Genomic DNA, 14,910 nt, shown 5'->3' with positions numbered 1-14,910 from the left:
GTTTTAAATTATATTTTCTCTCCTTGATTTGAGTTCCTGGCTTGATAACTATTTGTAAAGGAAGAAAACGATGGTTTCAGTTTTAGGCACTCTTGATTATCCACATACAGATTGCCCACTTTGTGGAGTACTCAAGATAGAGTGTTAATGTCAGAATAACATCAACTCACTGCTTATAATGCTTTTTGATCCACCTTCCTACGTTCTTAATCCTGTGTGCTCAAGGCTTTGGCATATTGGAGCATGGGTACTGGAGTGGGGCCACTGCCCAAGGATGAAATCTGAAAACAGCACTAAGAGGGTGGAGCAAACAGAGACAAAGTCCAGGTAGCTGAACCATTACTGTTGTATTTGCTATACCTTATTGTGAATGAAACATTGGAAGGCGGCAGACCCCTGCCTCCATAGATGAACTTGGTAGTGGGTGAGAACAGAAAAACCTACTAATTGACTCCATTTCTTACCCAGAGGCAGCGTGTTAGGTTTGAATGTGTCAAGAAGCTGGGGAAATTCAGGCACAAATATTGCAAATTCTGTCTCAGGAAATGTGAATTTATTTAAATAACTTAAAACATAAATGGGGGGAGGGTATAGTTCTATGGTAGAGTGTGTGCTTAGCATGCATGAGGTCCTGGGTTCAATCCACAGTTTTTCCATTAAAGAAAAAAGAATAAACCTAATTACCCCTCCAAAAAAGAATTTAAAAATTATAAAATACATCCATAAATAGGAAAGTGATTCTCCTGGGAAAAAAATCACAAAAATCACAAATATGTATTTTTGAGCCAAGTACATATGACTTTGAATTACCTACTTCTTTGGTTGACTCCAGAATTACAGCTCTCTTTTAGTTTCCATGATTTGTTTGTTCATTAATTCATTTATTCACTCATTCACTCGTCAGGCCTTTATTAAGTACATCTTGTGTGTCAGGAACGTGCTAAGTGCTGGGAAGCTTAAAACTGTATCCCAAAAGCAATGGGGAGCCATTGGATGATTTATTGTGATCAGATTTCTTTTTTAGAAAGTGTACTTTGGCTACTATAGGGAAGAAGAATTGAAGGAGAGTGAAACTGGAGAATGCGAAAGCAGTTAGGAGGCTACAGAAGCAGTTCATGTGAGAAAAAATGAGGCCTGGGTTATGGGCTGAAATGTGGCCCTCCCCAAAATTCATGTTTAAGCACTAGCTCCCAGTACTTCAGAAAGTGACCAGATTTCGAGATAAAAACCTTTCAAGAGGTAGTTAAGGTAAATGAGGTCATATGACCAGCCCTAAACCAATATGACTAATGTGTTCTTATAGGAAGAGGAAATTAAGGTGCGTACACACACACACACACACACACACACACACAGCAAAGACCATGTGAAGACAAGGGGAGGAGATGGCCATCTACAAGCCAAAGAGAGACGCTTCAGAAGAAACAACCCTGCCAACACCTTGATCTCATCTCAGATTCTAGCCTCCAGAATTGTGAGAAAATAAAATTTTGTTGTTTAAGCCACCCAACCTGTAGTATTTGTTATGGAAGCCCGAGCAAACTCATACAGCCTGAACAAGAACACAAGCACCTTCAGGCACCAGTTTATCAGTGCACCCCAGTATAAGCCTCTCATTACATCTGCACAAGCTCAGATCACTTAGGTAATAGAAAATCTAATCCTGGAAAGGGAGGAAAAACTCAGGCACAGCTATCGAAGGCAAGTTGCTCATTCATTCCCAAGCCTGCTTAGTGCTTCCATGGACTACTGGATGACAGGATGTCAGCCTTGCTCTTCTGCTCCTTCCCTTTATTGGTAGAGGGAAATTTGACACTGGTGTCACTTGTTTCTTTAGAGGGTGGTCAGTTTATACATTTGCTGCAGACTTTCAGGTTCCTTCCAGGGACCAGTCTGTTTGAAGCATGGAAAGGGGGAAGTTTGGTCCTTTGTCCTCAGCACCTCTGTAATGTAAATTGGCTTTTCCAATGGGTCCTGCTGCTGCTTTGTCTTTGGAAGTTATGGTGAGTGTGGTTCCCCTAGATGTTTCCAGATATGGAATGGAAATTTCAGCTTAGTTTTATGAAACACATCTCTTGGTGACAAGGTAAAGATGAAGGGAACTAATGTTTTTTGAGGTCTAGGCAATACTTTGAAGTTTTCTGTTCATTACTGTAAGTTGTTGATTTTTCTATTGTTGTTAGCAGGGATTTGAATAAGTGGAACATTAGGTAGGGTCAGGTTTATTTGGTTTGGTATTTCTGTTTTTAAGTAGCTTTCTGATACATGTTCATTTCTAAGTCAAAGTAGTTTTAACTGTCAAACAAATAACTTTGGTTCTATGATTCAGGAAAAATAGGTTTTAGGATTAATTTAATTCAAGGCACAGAAAGTTAATCTAGTCTATATTTTTGGTTTATGATTTAATTTTGTTCAAATTCTTGGGTTTTATAAAGAAAATCATGAACTTTAAACTTTACTTAAAATTGTAAACTATTTAAAAATTTTGTCCTGCTTTAAACTGCTTTTACTGAACCTGAAAATTCATACTTTTCTTCAACCCTGAGAAGTTTTATTCTACTTTCTCTTTATTATCATCTCATCTACTCCCTCTTTTCCCTCCTTTTGTAACTTCTATTAGACAGATATTGGACCTTAAGGATGTCACCTCCGTGGCTTTCAACCATTCTCACAGACTTTCCATCTCTGTTTTTTGCCCTGTGTTTGGGAAGAATTTCTGCTTCTACTTGTCTGCTCTTCAACTCAGTCAGCTCTGCTTATCAGCTAATGAATTTTAAACTTCAGAAACTACTTTTTAGATTTCTATGTTTTCTCACTGATTATTTTTCATGGATGCAATATCCTTTCAAATCTTGCTGAATAAGATTTAAATTCATTTAAAATTTATCTTCTGTTTCCTTTATTAACTTAGTTTCCTCTGTGTGTGTGTGTGTGTGTGTGTGAGGTAATTAGGTTTCTTTCTTCCCTATTATTTTTTTATTGGAAGTACTGGGAATTGAACCCAGGACTTTGTGCATGCTAAGCACACTCTACCAGTGAGCTATACCCTCCCCCGTGATATTACATCTTTGTTAGTTGAGTCTGGTGCTTCTCTTGCATGGTATTGGTCCTCCTTGCCTGACAAAATCTTTGGTGATTTTGATGGTCCAATCATCTTTTATTTGAGAACCCATTTAGCTGCTGTTCTGTTTATCATAGCCTCTCTTCCAGAACTGTGAAGGACAGGCACAACATGTTATCTGGAGAGAGTGAAAATTTTCTATCACTTCTAGGGGTCAGGAGATACTTGGGCTCTGCTTCTCTGGTCCTAGGATCCCACTAACTTCATCCCATAGGCAAACATCTGATACTTAATGCCAGCAGCAGCGGAGAGGAGGTTCCTCAATGAATTATTCTGTGCTAGGTTCCCCTCCTCCTCTTGTACCTTTTGACTCCTGCCTGGAATTTCCCTAAATGATTCCTCCTCCTGAACCTGTTTTGGTTTTCTCTCATTTTGCTTTTCTCTGATCAGATCCTGCCTTTTTCTTCTATTCTTCAGGATTCCCTAAAAAGTCTTGGAAAGTTGATCACATTTTTCTTATTTCTCCATGCTGTTAGATTCCTGTTCTCTTTAAGATGGACCTTTTTATGAGATGTGGGATGAACGATAAGGTAAATGCATAGGCTCAATCCCTCATCTTGATCCAATCTCCACCTATTTTCTTTATTGTCTCTACTGATTATCAAATAATACAAGCATAATGTGGAAAATGCAGAGAATATAGAAATAAAGTGAAAGTTCTTTTTGGTGTCAGAATCCTCTAATGTCCTGATTTATATCCTCTCGGCCTCACCTATTGATTTTTAGCTGGAGCTGGGTGGACAGTTCTGTGAGGGCTTCCCCTCACTTCCTGGCTAAGTAGAAGCCCCAGTTCCTGGCTGACAGCATCTAGTCTCAAATGCACACATACCCTCTGGCCCCAGAATTGCAGATTGCCTGTTAGGAGCTTGCTTGGAAGTGTGGAGTGTCAACATGGATGAGGGGGTCAAGACGGGAGCCCCTTCACCAACCAGGATGAGGACCAATCTTCCATCTTTCTGTTAGATAGTCCCAGGATGCTTTATGTACTCTTCTCAGGAAGTCCCTGCAGAATGAATCCCTGCTGCCCACAACAGTAACTTCACTTAAGAAACTTTATATCAGCTTTTCCTTCCTATCTATTTCACTCTCCCCAATCTCTCATTCCCACACCCTGGGATCTGCCATTCCCCATCCCCCTTCCTCATTTGACAATACCCTTTTCCTCTGTACTTCTAAACTTCCTCTCTCCCTCAGTCCTAATTTATCATTTCACTGTAACTCTATTAGCTGTAAAGCATTTGGGGATGCTGTCAGGATAACAGGCTCTGTAGCAAATGAGGTTGTATTGAATTATTTAGCTTTCAGCCAAAGTGAAGATAACTAAAGCTGCTGAGCTGGTTTGTAAAATCCTGGAGTAATCTGTCCACTGATTTGATGCTTTTATCATATTAATTTTTTTCTCATGGTTGAAAATTATAAAATTTAAGGGTACAAAGAAATATATGTGTGGAACTTTTCAGTTCAGTGCCACAAACATAAAGCTAAAGAATTATCTCTTTCATGTAGTATATAATTATGTAGCTAGAGAGCTGCAATTCTAGGGAATCATGAATTTATTTACTAAGCTTATTCACACAAGTCTTTTTTAAAACACAAATACATAATTTCTCTCCATTTTTTCTTTCAAAATTAGATCATTTCTACTTGAGATATATCATAGTCTTAGCCTTTGAAGTTGGCCTGTTTGTCTTGAGATTTTTTTTGCCAGAATTTGGTTCTTAAATAATTTTTAAGTGAAAAAGATCTCTTTGTTTCTAAGTCAATTTAAAAAAATATTCTTAAATGTTATCAGAAAGGGGGCAGGGTGGAACACTGCTAATTAATGGATGACCACAAATATTCTTCTATTATCTTCCTTATATTGCTAGGGTGTCTTGAGAAAATGAGCTTAATTAGGGCCCAGGCAACAGGGTGGTGGGGTGGAGAGTTCTGTGGCTTTGTAACATCTGTGGAATTTGCCCCACTCAACACATCTCAGTATCTAAATGCCCACTCTCAAGAAGTGTGGCTGCAGCGGGAAGTGAAATATCTTTGCATATGTTCAGTATATAAACTAAGCACGCACATCTGGCACTTTTCCTGGTGAATCCTGGAAAACAGCATAATTATACTCCTAAACAAATAACTCAGGAGCAAGATTGTTCCCTTGTTAAGAACACCAGGCATTATCAAAGTTAAAACTCTTTTTCTGTATCTTTGTGCCTTTAATCTCCACTGCCATCTCCAAAACACCTAAAACTACCTGAGCTGATGACTGGTGAGAAATCGTCCCAGCACAGCTGGTGGAGAAAAGAGATGAAAGCTTAAGCAGGGCATACTACCAAACCTTACTGAACAATGAACTTGTATAGCAAGAAAGTCAAGAAAATGGGCAGCCTTGCAAGCTACCCATGTTCTTCTGTGAGTCTCTCCTGAGGTGACTCGAAGGTGTTTTATCTTTCTTCTTTGGCACCATCGGTTCTAGTGTTTTCTCTGGCCTACAACATCCCACCTCATTTAGGCTTGCAGTGGGGAAGCCCCCGCTCGCCTGGAAACCAGGGCTGTCCAGAAGGTGCCAGTGGGTTGGGTGGCAGTTTGCCTGTTGATTCCAGTCCCTGCAACGTGCGAGCCGTGGGACTGCGGGCTGCGCCTAGCCAATATTGCCGGGTCTGCCTAGACCACACCACGTTGGCAGACGGAAAGAGACACGGATCCCGCGGGCTGGGGGCAGGGGCGTCGGGCCCAGTGCCCACCCCTCCTCTTCCAGCGTCTGCTCTTACAGCCAGCCAGGAGAAGCCCGCCTCAGAGTGCGCTTTCTAACACACCAGCCCCCGACAACAATCTGTGCCTCCCAAACCCGCCGCAGCGGGGGCGCGCCGCCCGGGCGCCGGCTTCGCCTACCCTGCGGCCTAAGAGTGTCTTTTAATGTATTTTAAAAACCTGACTGTATACAGTGGAGAAGCAGGGCGGGAAAGGGTGGAGGGCTTTTCGTGGCTAGGCTTGCCGCTCCGGGCGCACTAATTAGGCCGGAGCTGCAAAGCCAAATCCTTTCCCCGCCGCAGGGTGCTCGGAGTAGCGCACGGTTAGGGGAAGTGAACGGCGATGTGGTGCTGCAGGAGGCTCGGGCTTCTGGCTCCGGCTTCTAGCTCCTCGGTCTCTGGCGGCCCGCCGGGAGGCGGAGGCCGGCCCCGGGAGCCGGGCGGAGGCCGGGCAGGTGGCCCAGGACGCGGAGGCTGATTGGCAGGTGCGGGAGTGGGTGGGGAAGGTGGAGGCTGGGCCTGGCGCTGCGGGAGGCTGCGGCCCCGCCTCCCCGCCCCCGCCGCGGGACTATCTGGTCCCAGCAGCAGCGATGTCCCCCGGCAGGAATGTCCCTCCTCAGATAATGTTATTTATATCTCTGGGCGGGTCCGCGGCTCGGCAGCACCAGGCGCCCGGCGGCCGCTGTGCCAGGAGCCCCGCGCTGCCCTCCTCCCCCTGCGCCGCCGCCGCTGCCGCCCCCGGGCTCGGGGTGGCCGTCGCTACAGCTCCAGCGCAGGTGAGTCCCGGGAGGGCCCGGCGGCCGGGGGAAGCAGGGTGCTGGTGCGGATGCGCGAAGCTGGGGCGTGCGGTGCGAGCGCAGAGGAGGCGCAGGGCCCAGGGGGCGCGTGACGCGCGGGTCCCAGGGGACCGGGTGGGGGCCCAGCCCTGAGTGCCGGGCGTAGAGCCCGCGGGAGGCCCTGGCGGCTGCGGCAGCGATTGCCCCGGGACGCGGGAATCCGCGTGGGCTTCGGAGGCGCTTGGCGAGCTCGGCGGTTGCTTTGGAGAGCCGAATCCTGGAGCGTCGCCCGGGGGCGCTGGAAGGGCGGTGAGGGGGTGCGTGTTCTGGTCCCGAGCTGCCTCCTCCAGGACTCCAACACGGGGACGAAGAGGGTTCTGCCTCTAGCCTGTCCGACCTCCGCACGGCCCTCTCTGCCTCCTGCTCCTGGTTTCTCAGTCCTGGGGCCGCTGAGATTCCCTTCTGGGGAACTTGTCTGCGCGCTTCCCGGGCAGCCCAGCGCCTAGGCAGGGAGGACAGGACAGGAGAGCGGAGGGGCCCGGCCCCCGGACATTGGAAACAACGCGGATAGTGGCCGGTTGCAGACCCAAGGAGGAAAGATCAGGGTGCCCCAAGCCATCCTCCAAGGACCCCCACCTTTCCTCTCCCAAAAAGTTCCTCTCCTTCAGGCTTCTACGGTCCACTCTCCTCTCACCTGTCTCACCAGTTCCTCTTCAACAATTTGGCCCTGAGAAATAGCAGAAAGTGGGAGAAATAACAGGAGCTTTAAAACAATCCCCAACTCCCATCAACTCGCCCAGACTTCCAAGGGTGGGGAAGTAGTGGTGGGCTTGAGTATCGTTTCCGTGACAACGAGCCCCAGGTAGGGTCTGGATTTACAGCCTGTTAATGTCTAAACTACTGTTGTCAGTGAACAGTTAGAGGTGCCAGGAGTTAATAATAACACGCTTAACTGGCTGAAGGAAAATGAAAAGAAGGCACAGTTTTCTTTTTAATTTTAGATATATCAGTGGGGGAGGGGGGTATATAGTGACAGTATTTTTGTACCCAGTACTCCTGTGAGGAGAGGCTAGGCTGTCACTTCCAGGTAGGAGGCAGCCGTGTAAAATCCACACCCTTGAGTTAGTCATGATCTATATACTTCAGTTCCTAAGGAAAGTGATTCTGGTGGCTCTTGAATGAGAAGAGTCTGCCAATCAAAAATTTAGGCACCTCTATAGTATCTACTAACCTATTTTTAACTTCACAGATGGCACCAAATTTTATTCCAGAATTCCCTCTTTGACCATCCTCTGATCCTGCGACCCAGGGCAGGTCATTTCCTATTCCAACGTCAGACTAACTCTTTTGCTAGAACCCTGGGTTCCAGAATGTCTTTGGAAACTGTTTTTTTTTGTAAATGCAAAATAGTTAAGTGTACTGAATGCTCAGTACCCAATACAGCTAAGCTTGTACCTGCCTGGAGTCTGCTGGCTAGTTAGGAAAAGGAATATTAGGCTCACATTAAAGAGCCCACCAGACTTGAAACCAACTGACTCCTTACAGGTGGGTCATTTGTACAGAACTTTATCACACTCTAAAGTACAGCTGAAAAACATAAGCTCTACATTAAGAAAACGTGGCCTTCAGACTGCCCTCTTAGCTGTTGCTCATAGCTTGATTAGTGGTCCAATCAGAAAGGTTGGGGATGAGCCAGTCCTATTAATCCCAAATTCTCGGAAGACTCAGTCCACTCATGGAATTGAAAGCACCTCAAACCTCCCAGGCATCCAGGATGGGTCTTGTAGCACAGGCATATCAAGTTTTCCTGAGTGGCCTGCCCAGCTGAGAGCCAAGATACTACCTTTTGCGCTGCTGATTGCTTCTTCCAAGTGTTCTGAAGGGGTCTTCTAGCAGAACACCTGCTAGATGATTAGCTTTGGGGTAGGTAAAGTTATGGCAGGAGGCTCACTCCCACTGGGATCCTATATGACAAACAAAAAGTGACTTTTAGGCAAACAAGCTATGAATGAAAGTTTTGAACTAAAGTCAAAATTGGACAGTTCTATCACAGTTCTGGAAACAGGCCATTATTTGGTAAATAAAAATAATAATAGTTTTCTTTTTTTTCCCCTGTCTTTTACATACCATTGCCTAGCTAGGTGCCTGGCTGGTGGTGGACACTTAATCTTTGATGAAGGAAGGAAGGAATGAATAAATGAATGCTTAGAGTTTTCTTTATATTATCCTACTTAATTGCCACAATAACTCTGCAAGGTGGCTCATATTATCAGCATTTTACAAGTGAGAAAACAAATTCAAGGAGATTAAATAATTTTCCTCACGTCACACATTGATGAGAGGTGGGGCCAGGATTCAAACTCAATGGTTCAGTTCCACCCTCTTTTTAAGGTCTGACAGTTGGCAAGGGATATAGAAATACAAGTTGGGAAGACTGGGTTATAGGACTGTCTATTAGCTTCCAATCTTTCAGTCTCAAGGCCTGGGGTTATAATTCTGCAGACGTCAGAGAAGCTTTAAAAATAGCACCTGAAGAAGGTATCGGACACTTACTTGCTCAGAGGTATTTAGCCTTGTCCATTATGTCCAGGTCATTGTTTCAAGGACAGAACTGTAATTTTGGCAGTAGTCAAAGCATGGATTTTTTGAAAACAGATTCTGCTTTCAGTCGTGGAAGAGGCCAGGAGGGCTTGATGATGCATGGGGACAGTGTGATCGGATGGAAGAGGACTATGAAAAATTCATGAGACAAATGCTATTGGATTGTGAAGGGACCTTAGAGGTCACTGAGTCTCACCTTCTATTTGTGTAGCTACTTGCTTAAAGGTGAGACCTACCTGTAATTTACCAGGTTGTTTATGTGCAGCCAAGGTATGTGCCTTCCATGCTTCTTATCATTCTACCCATTTCTTTCCTGTCTTTCTCTCTCAAGGCCAGTATTGAGTTTATTTCCTAAAGTCCTGCTTAATAGTAAACCACTGACGTTTTCTTTCCTTTGAGGGAGATTGTGAGAGGATATGTTTTAGTGTCCAATACTTTAACCGTACTGAAACCTTAAAAAAAAAAAAGAAAGAAAAGAAAAAGAAAAGGGAGGTATTGGAGACAGGAAAGAAGACATTGATGAGCATTCAGAGCATTCAACTCTTAACGCTTCCATCATCTCCCCATGCCTGTTAGGTATACAAGTATATGCATTTTTGTGCAATAGATATCTTTAGACAGTGCAAATATTTTAAGGCAAATAATTATGTGGCATTTCTGGAGCAGTGGAGAAGGAAAAGACTTTAGGGAATTATTGGGACTATCAGATACCTGTTTTATTCTAAACCCAGTCACCAAATTGCTCTTGAAGTGTGTTATTCCAAATTTCAAAATCAAACGCAAAATTATACTCTCTGCCCAACACCTGAAATGATAGGAGGAGGTTTCAAGTGAAATAAGGTACCTTTCTTAATTTTTGAAATAAGTTTGACCTGCAGATTAACATTTATCAATTGACTTGGGAGGCTCAAGAATGAAAATAACTGTGCTGTGTGGGCTGATGAGAAATTTGATTTTGTAATGAGGACTGGCAGGGAAGTTCACGGCCACTGGGTTCTGAAGTCTTGTGGATATTACTAGTTGAAAACTACTGTGGAAAGAAGTATTTTAAGAGTCATTTGTATTGACACAGTTTTTTTTACAGAGAGTTCTTTGGTTACTCCTCTACTTTAGATGAGAAATCTGGGGAGGAAGAGTAGATGCAGTGGTCTATGTGCCAGAATCATCACGTAGCACCTGGGTTTATCACAGAGAGGGAGTTTTTCCTCCACCAACCCAGGAGGTGAAGGTCACCTGGTTTTAGAGATGGAGATGGTGATGGAGGGAAGGTGCAGGAGGCACTCAGGAGAATACCCTGTCAGGTCTGGCTCCACTTGGTGAATTGTCACCTCCCCTTGGTAAATATTTAGAAAACGTCATAGCTTGTTTCCCTTTGTCGCTGTGCTTATTTCTTAATTCACAGCCAGGCAATCCTAGTTCTTCCATTTTCAGTCAGCCTTAGCAGAATATCAAACCACCAGGGGATTCCCTCCCTGCCTGACAGCTCGCACAGTCTTGAAGGTGGTCATAGACAGAAAATGCCTTCCTTCGTAGATTGCTGGCTGCCTTATGACATTGCCAACCTCCTCGGCATCTTTCTCTTTCCTTCTCCTGGTGGCTGGAGATATTACAAAGCCGTCACATTTTCCTACCTCAGCGAGGCCTTTTCAGGCTTTGCCATAATGTTTCATTTCTACATTATACCTGTGCAGACCTGGCCAAGGGTATAATTACAAGGGTAATTAAAATCCAGACATATATCATGTTAGCAGTGGGGGCAAAAGTGGGGCTTCCTTTCTTCCTTTGATTTGAATGCTATAAATTTAGCAACTGAAAAGATACAGAGCTAGAAAAAAAATAGACTTTGTACTAACTGGACTCAGATCTTCCAGGATATTTATGAAAAGAATAACAGGGCACCTTGACAGCTCAAGAACAATAATTGCTTTGAATTATAGTCAGTTCAGGAGTTTCCTCCATCATGAAAAGAAGAAACTTGGATCATCCTGAAAATGAATAAATTGAACATCATTTCCGTTTTTACCAGACTTAAATAAGGGTGTGTCTCATTTGAGAATTCCTAGCACCTCAAATAAAACAAAGCACACTTCAAAGACTTAAGAGGACTGGAAAGAGTTCCTTAGCCTCATTTTGTCCCTCTGTTCAGTTCCTGCCTGTTTCCAGAAGCCCCATAGGAGTGTTCAACCAGCTTCACCTTCTAGAATATTTCCTCAGGGGTGGAAGAATAAGAAAAGGCCTTTCATAATACTGACCCCAAGCCATAAGTCATAGAGAGTTAGAGCTGGAGAGGCCTGAGAGAGCCATATGAGACATATTCAGGAAGAGCAAACATTCACTACCTACTGTATATATTACCCGATTATATGCTGAGGATACAAGAAGGGTTCTGATGGAGACCTGCTAGTCTGGTAGGGGAAGGGACTTGCAAACAAGCAGTGATTCCACAGGGTGCCTGAGATAAAGCCCACAGGAGGAAGCGTCTGATTCCAGGCTGGAGAGTGTCTAGGATTTCCCTAATGGAAGAAGGGTGGATGGGGGATGTAGCCCTAGGCACGTAGCGTAGCCTGGCATAGACGTGCAGTAGGACGTGATTCGATTAGGGGACGCGGCATAGTTCTGTGTGGCTGGAGTATAGGCCACAGTCCAGGAACAGGCTGGAGATGTGACCGTAAAGTGTTTGGGTTCAATTTGTGAAGAAGCTTGAATCATTGGAGGTTCAAGTTGAAATCAGTGAATGTTTTGAACAGGGAAGGGACCTGCTCAGATCCTTGTTTAGACAAAGCTCACCAGGGTCAGTGAAGGGAATGTGAACTAGAGATAAGCCAGTACAAGACGATGATCACGCATGATACATAGTCTGCTTAGTTTTCAGGAGGCCTTTGTAAGTGCATCATCGCATTTTATTCTACAATGACCATGTGAAGAAACAGCGAAGGTGTTGTCATTCCTGCTTTACAGTCAAGGAAACAGGATCAGAAACATACAGTGATTTGCCCAAGGCTCCTGAATTTGTGGCAGAACTTGATGTTGACCCAGTCGCCTAGTTCCAAGGCTGGGGCTTTGTCCGGATTTTCTCAGTGGAATAATTGAATATTCTGAGCCTTCTGGTTGAGATGGTGATTGCTTTCTTTCTTCAGCAGGACTTTCAGTCTAAGTTCATTGATTCTGGAGAAAGCGAGGAGGAAAGTTATTACAGTATTTACTCTTTAGCCACAAAACCTTAAGAATGGCCCTCCAGTGTGTACACAGGTGATGTCACAAAGTATGAATTAGTGTTGAGCATCCATGTGGATTCCCAGTATGCTGTAGATTAGCAGTAGATATGCCTGTCAGTCGATGCTTTGGCTTTTTCATTCTCTTACCCCAAATATTCTGGGCATTATTATGCATATGCCTCATTTGGGGCTTCAGAAACCTCTTTTTGTCTGGGTACCTTGATTTGTACTTGCCTCAGTCTTCAACAGATATTTTTTGGTCTCTCATTTATTTGCCAGACATATTCTAGGCCCAGGGGATATAGCTGTGAGGATGGCAAAAGAAGTCTGACATCACAGAGCATACATTCTAGCCGAGTGTGACAGGTACTAAACGACAACAGACAACCGATGAGAATAGATCATAATTTCAGGTGATGTCAAGAGAAAAAAAAAACTGTGAAGGGAAGGAGAGGGAGGTGGTTCTACTAGTTGAGGTGGGGAGGTCAGGAAAGGCCTCTCCGATGAGTTCATTGGAGCAGAGACCCAAATGAAGCAAGGGAGGAGAACGGGGATGTTTGGGGAAAGAGATCTGAGTTGAGTGGGGAGGCCTGAAGGTGGGGTCACTGCTGTGTCCAGGGAGTGGGCAGGAAGTCAGCATGGCTGGAGTGGAGGGAGCCAGGGGAGAGCTCAGGACATGACACTGGGGAGGAACAGGGTCTAGATCTCACAGGCTTGGTAGCCAGGCAAGGTCTTTGGGTTTTAGCCACACAATAGGAAATTGCAGGAAGTTGTGGACAGGGGAGTGACTTGTTCAGATTGGTGTTTTAAGAGGTCTTTCTGGTTATCCTGTGGAAGATTTATTGTGGGGGACAAGAGTGGGAGCAGGGAATGGAATGAAAGCTACTACTGCAAGTAGTCCAGGTTAGAGATAATGGACCAGGGTGATGGTGGGGCGGTGGGTGGTGTGAGGCAGCTGACTTCTGGATAGATCTTTAAGGTAGAGTTGATGTAATTCGGATATCAAAGATGGGAGAAAAAGAATAGGATGACTCAACTGGTTTTGGTCTGAGCTACTAGAAGAATGAAAAGGCCATTTACTGAGATGGAGATGTGCCTTGTTGGATGTACTGTGGCCTATTATTTTTTTGTTGTTGTTTTATTAAGGAGTTGATCTGGAGTAGACTCAGGCAGACTTTTCATTAAAATACATCAAGAAGGAGGTGTTTCATTGTGGGCGACTCATCTGTTTGTTTTGAAGTAAAGCCTCAGATGTGCAGTTAGTTCTCTCTGCTTTGTACCGTTGCTTTTAGGTCATTCTCACAACTTCTCTGCTATGTGTGATAGAGATTAAGATACGGCACAAACAAGATTGAGATAACATCTCACTTCGTAATTAGAAATGGTTTGAATTTGCTGGTTAGAGCCCACTTTTTAACACTTACTGGTTGCCATATTAAAAATAACTTTTTAAATTATAAAGTAAATTCACGCACAGGGTTGGAAAGTGTACCCACCCTGTACAAGGGTATACAATGAAAAGTAAAAGTCTTTTTTCCCCTACCTCCAGTCCAATTCCTAAAAAAGTTACCAGTGTCAACAGCTTTGTGTGTATCCTTCAAGAAAAATTCAGTGCATTTATAACCCTAGGGCCTGACACATTTTAAGGTCATAACTTTAACCTAGCAAATGCATATGTTTGGTTTCATTTTTGGTGACTTAGTGGCCTTCAGGTAGAGACTTCAGTGGCCTGGAGTCCAGCTTTCTACCAGTTGAGAGTCTTCCTCTCCAAAGCCATCCCACATGGGAACACTGTTCATACAGTGCCCCTTCTCAAAAACCGCCAGTGGTTTCTCTGTGGGTAGAGGTGGAAACCCAAACTCAGAAAGTTACTTTTTAAGAGCTATTGTAAACTGGCTCTGATCTCTTTCTACTCTTATCTCTTACTGCTTCCCATCACAACCCACTACTTGTACCAGGTTCATCTGCTTCTACCTGCTGAGTCCTGAACATTTCTTCCAGAGTTTCCATCAGTCTTCCTGGAACACTCCAACCCCCAGTAATCTCTTCCTTCTCCAAGTTTGTTAAAGGGCTAGCTACATACACTACTAATTGAACATGATCATGGACTTCTTTCATTGTTATTTAACTTTTCTTGTGTCTATTATTTGCTCAACCAGATAACTCTTAAGGGCAAGAACTGATATATGAATTACATAAAGCCCTGCCTAATGCTTTTGCACACATAATTTCAGTTAGTAATTTTTGAAAGGTGCACTCTGACAAGTCATTCCCTAATGGGATGATGCTGCTAACAGAGTTATAGTAATTAAAACTTCTCATGAGTGATTTGTATTCCATTACATATATATGCTGCATCTTCTTTATCCATTCATCGTAAGTGCCTTGATGTGCACTTAGGAGGCTTCCATATCTTGGCAATTATAAATAATGTTGCTGTTAATAGCGGGGTGTATGTA

At 44.0% G+C, this 14,910-nt stretch overlaps 1 protein-coding gene across 4 annotated transcripts in view; it reads left to right on the top strand.

The window, feature by feature from the left end:
- The window catches only part of SPTB (spectrin beta, erythrocytic), a 139,082-nt gene that overhangs the window by 16,998 nt on the left and 107,174 nt on the right, over window positions 1-14,910 (top strand). For 2 of the 4 annotated variants that reach the window (XM_072963227.1, XM_072963221.1), the window contains exon 1: window positions 6,403-6,635. The exons of the other annotated variants lie outside the window; for them this stretch is intronic. The gene's annotated coding sequence lies outside the window, so the exon portion shown is untranslated. Of the gene's footprint in view, window positions 1-6,402; window positions 6,636-14,910 lie in introns of those variants that run through there. 4 annotated transcript variants of the gene reach the window in all.

This window comes from Vicugna pacos, chromosome 6 (genome assembly GCF_048564905.1).
Source record: "Vicugna pacos chromosome 6, VicPac4, whole genome shotgun sequence".
Taxonomy (NCBI): Eukaryota; Metazoa; Chordata; class Mammalia; order Artiodactyla; family Camelidae; genus Vicugna; species Vicugna pacos.
This window is presented reverse-complemented; position numbering and strand designations above follow the sequence as displayed.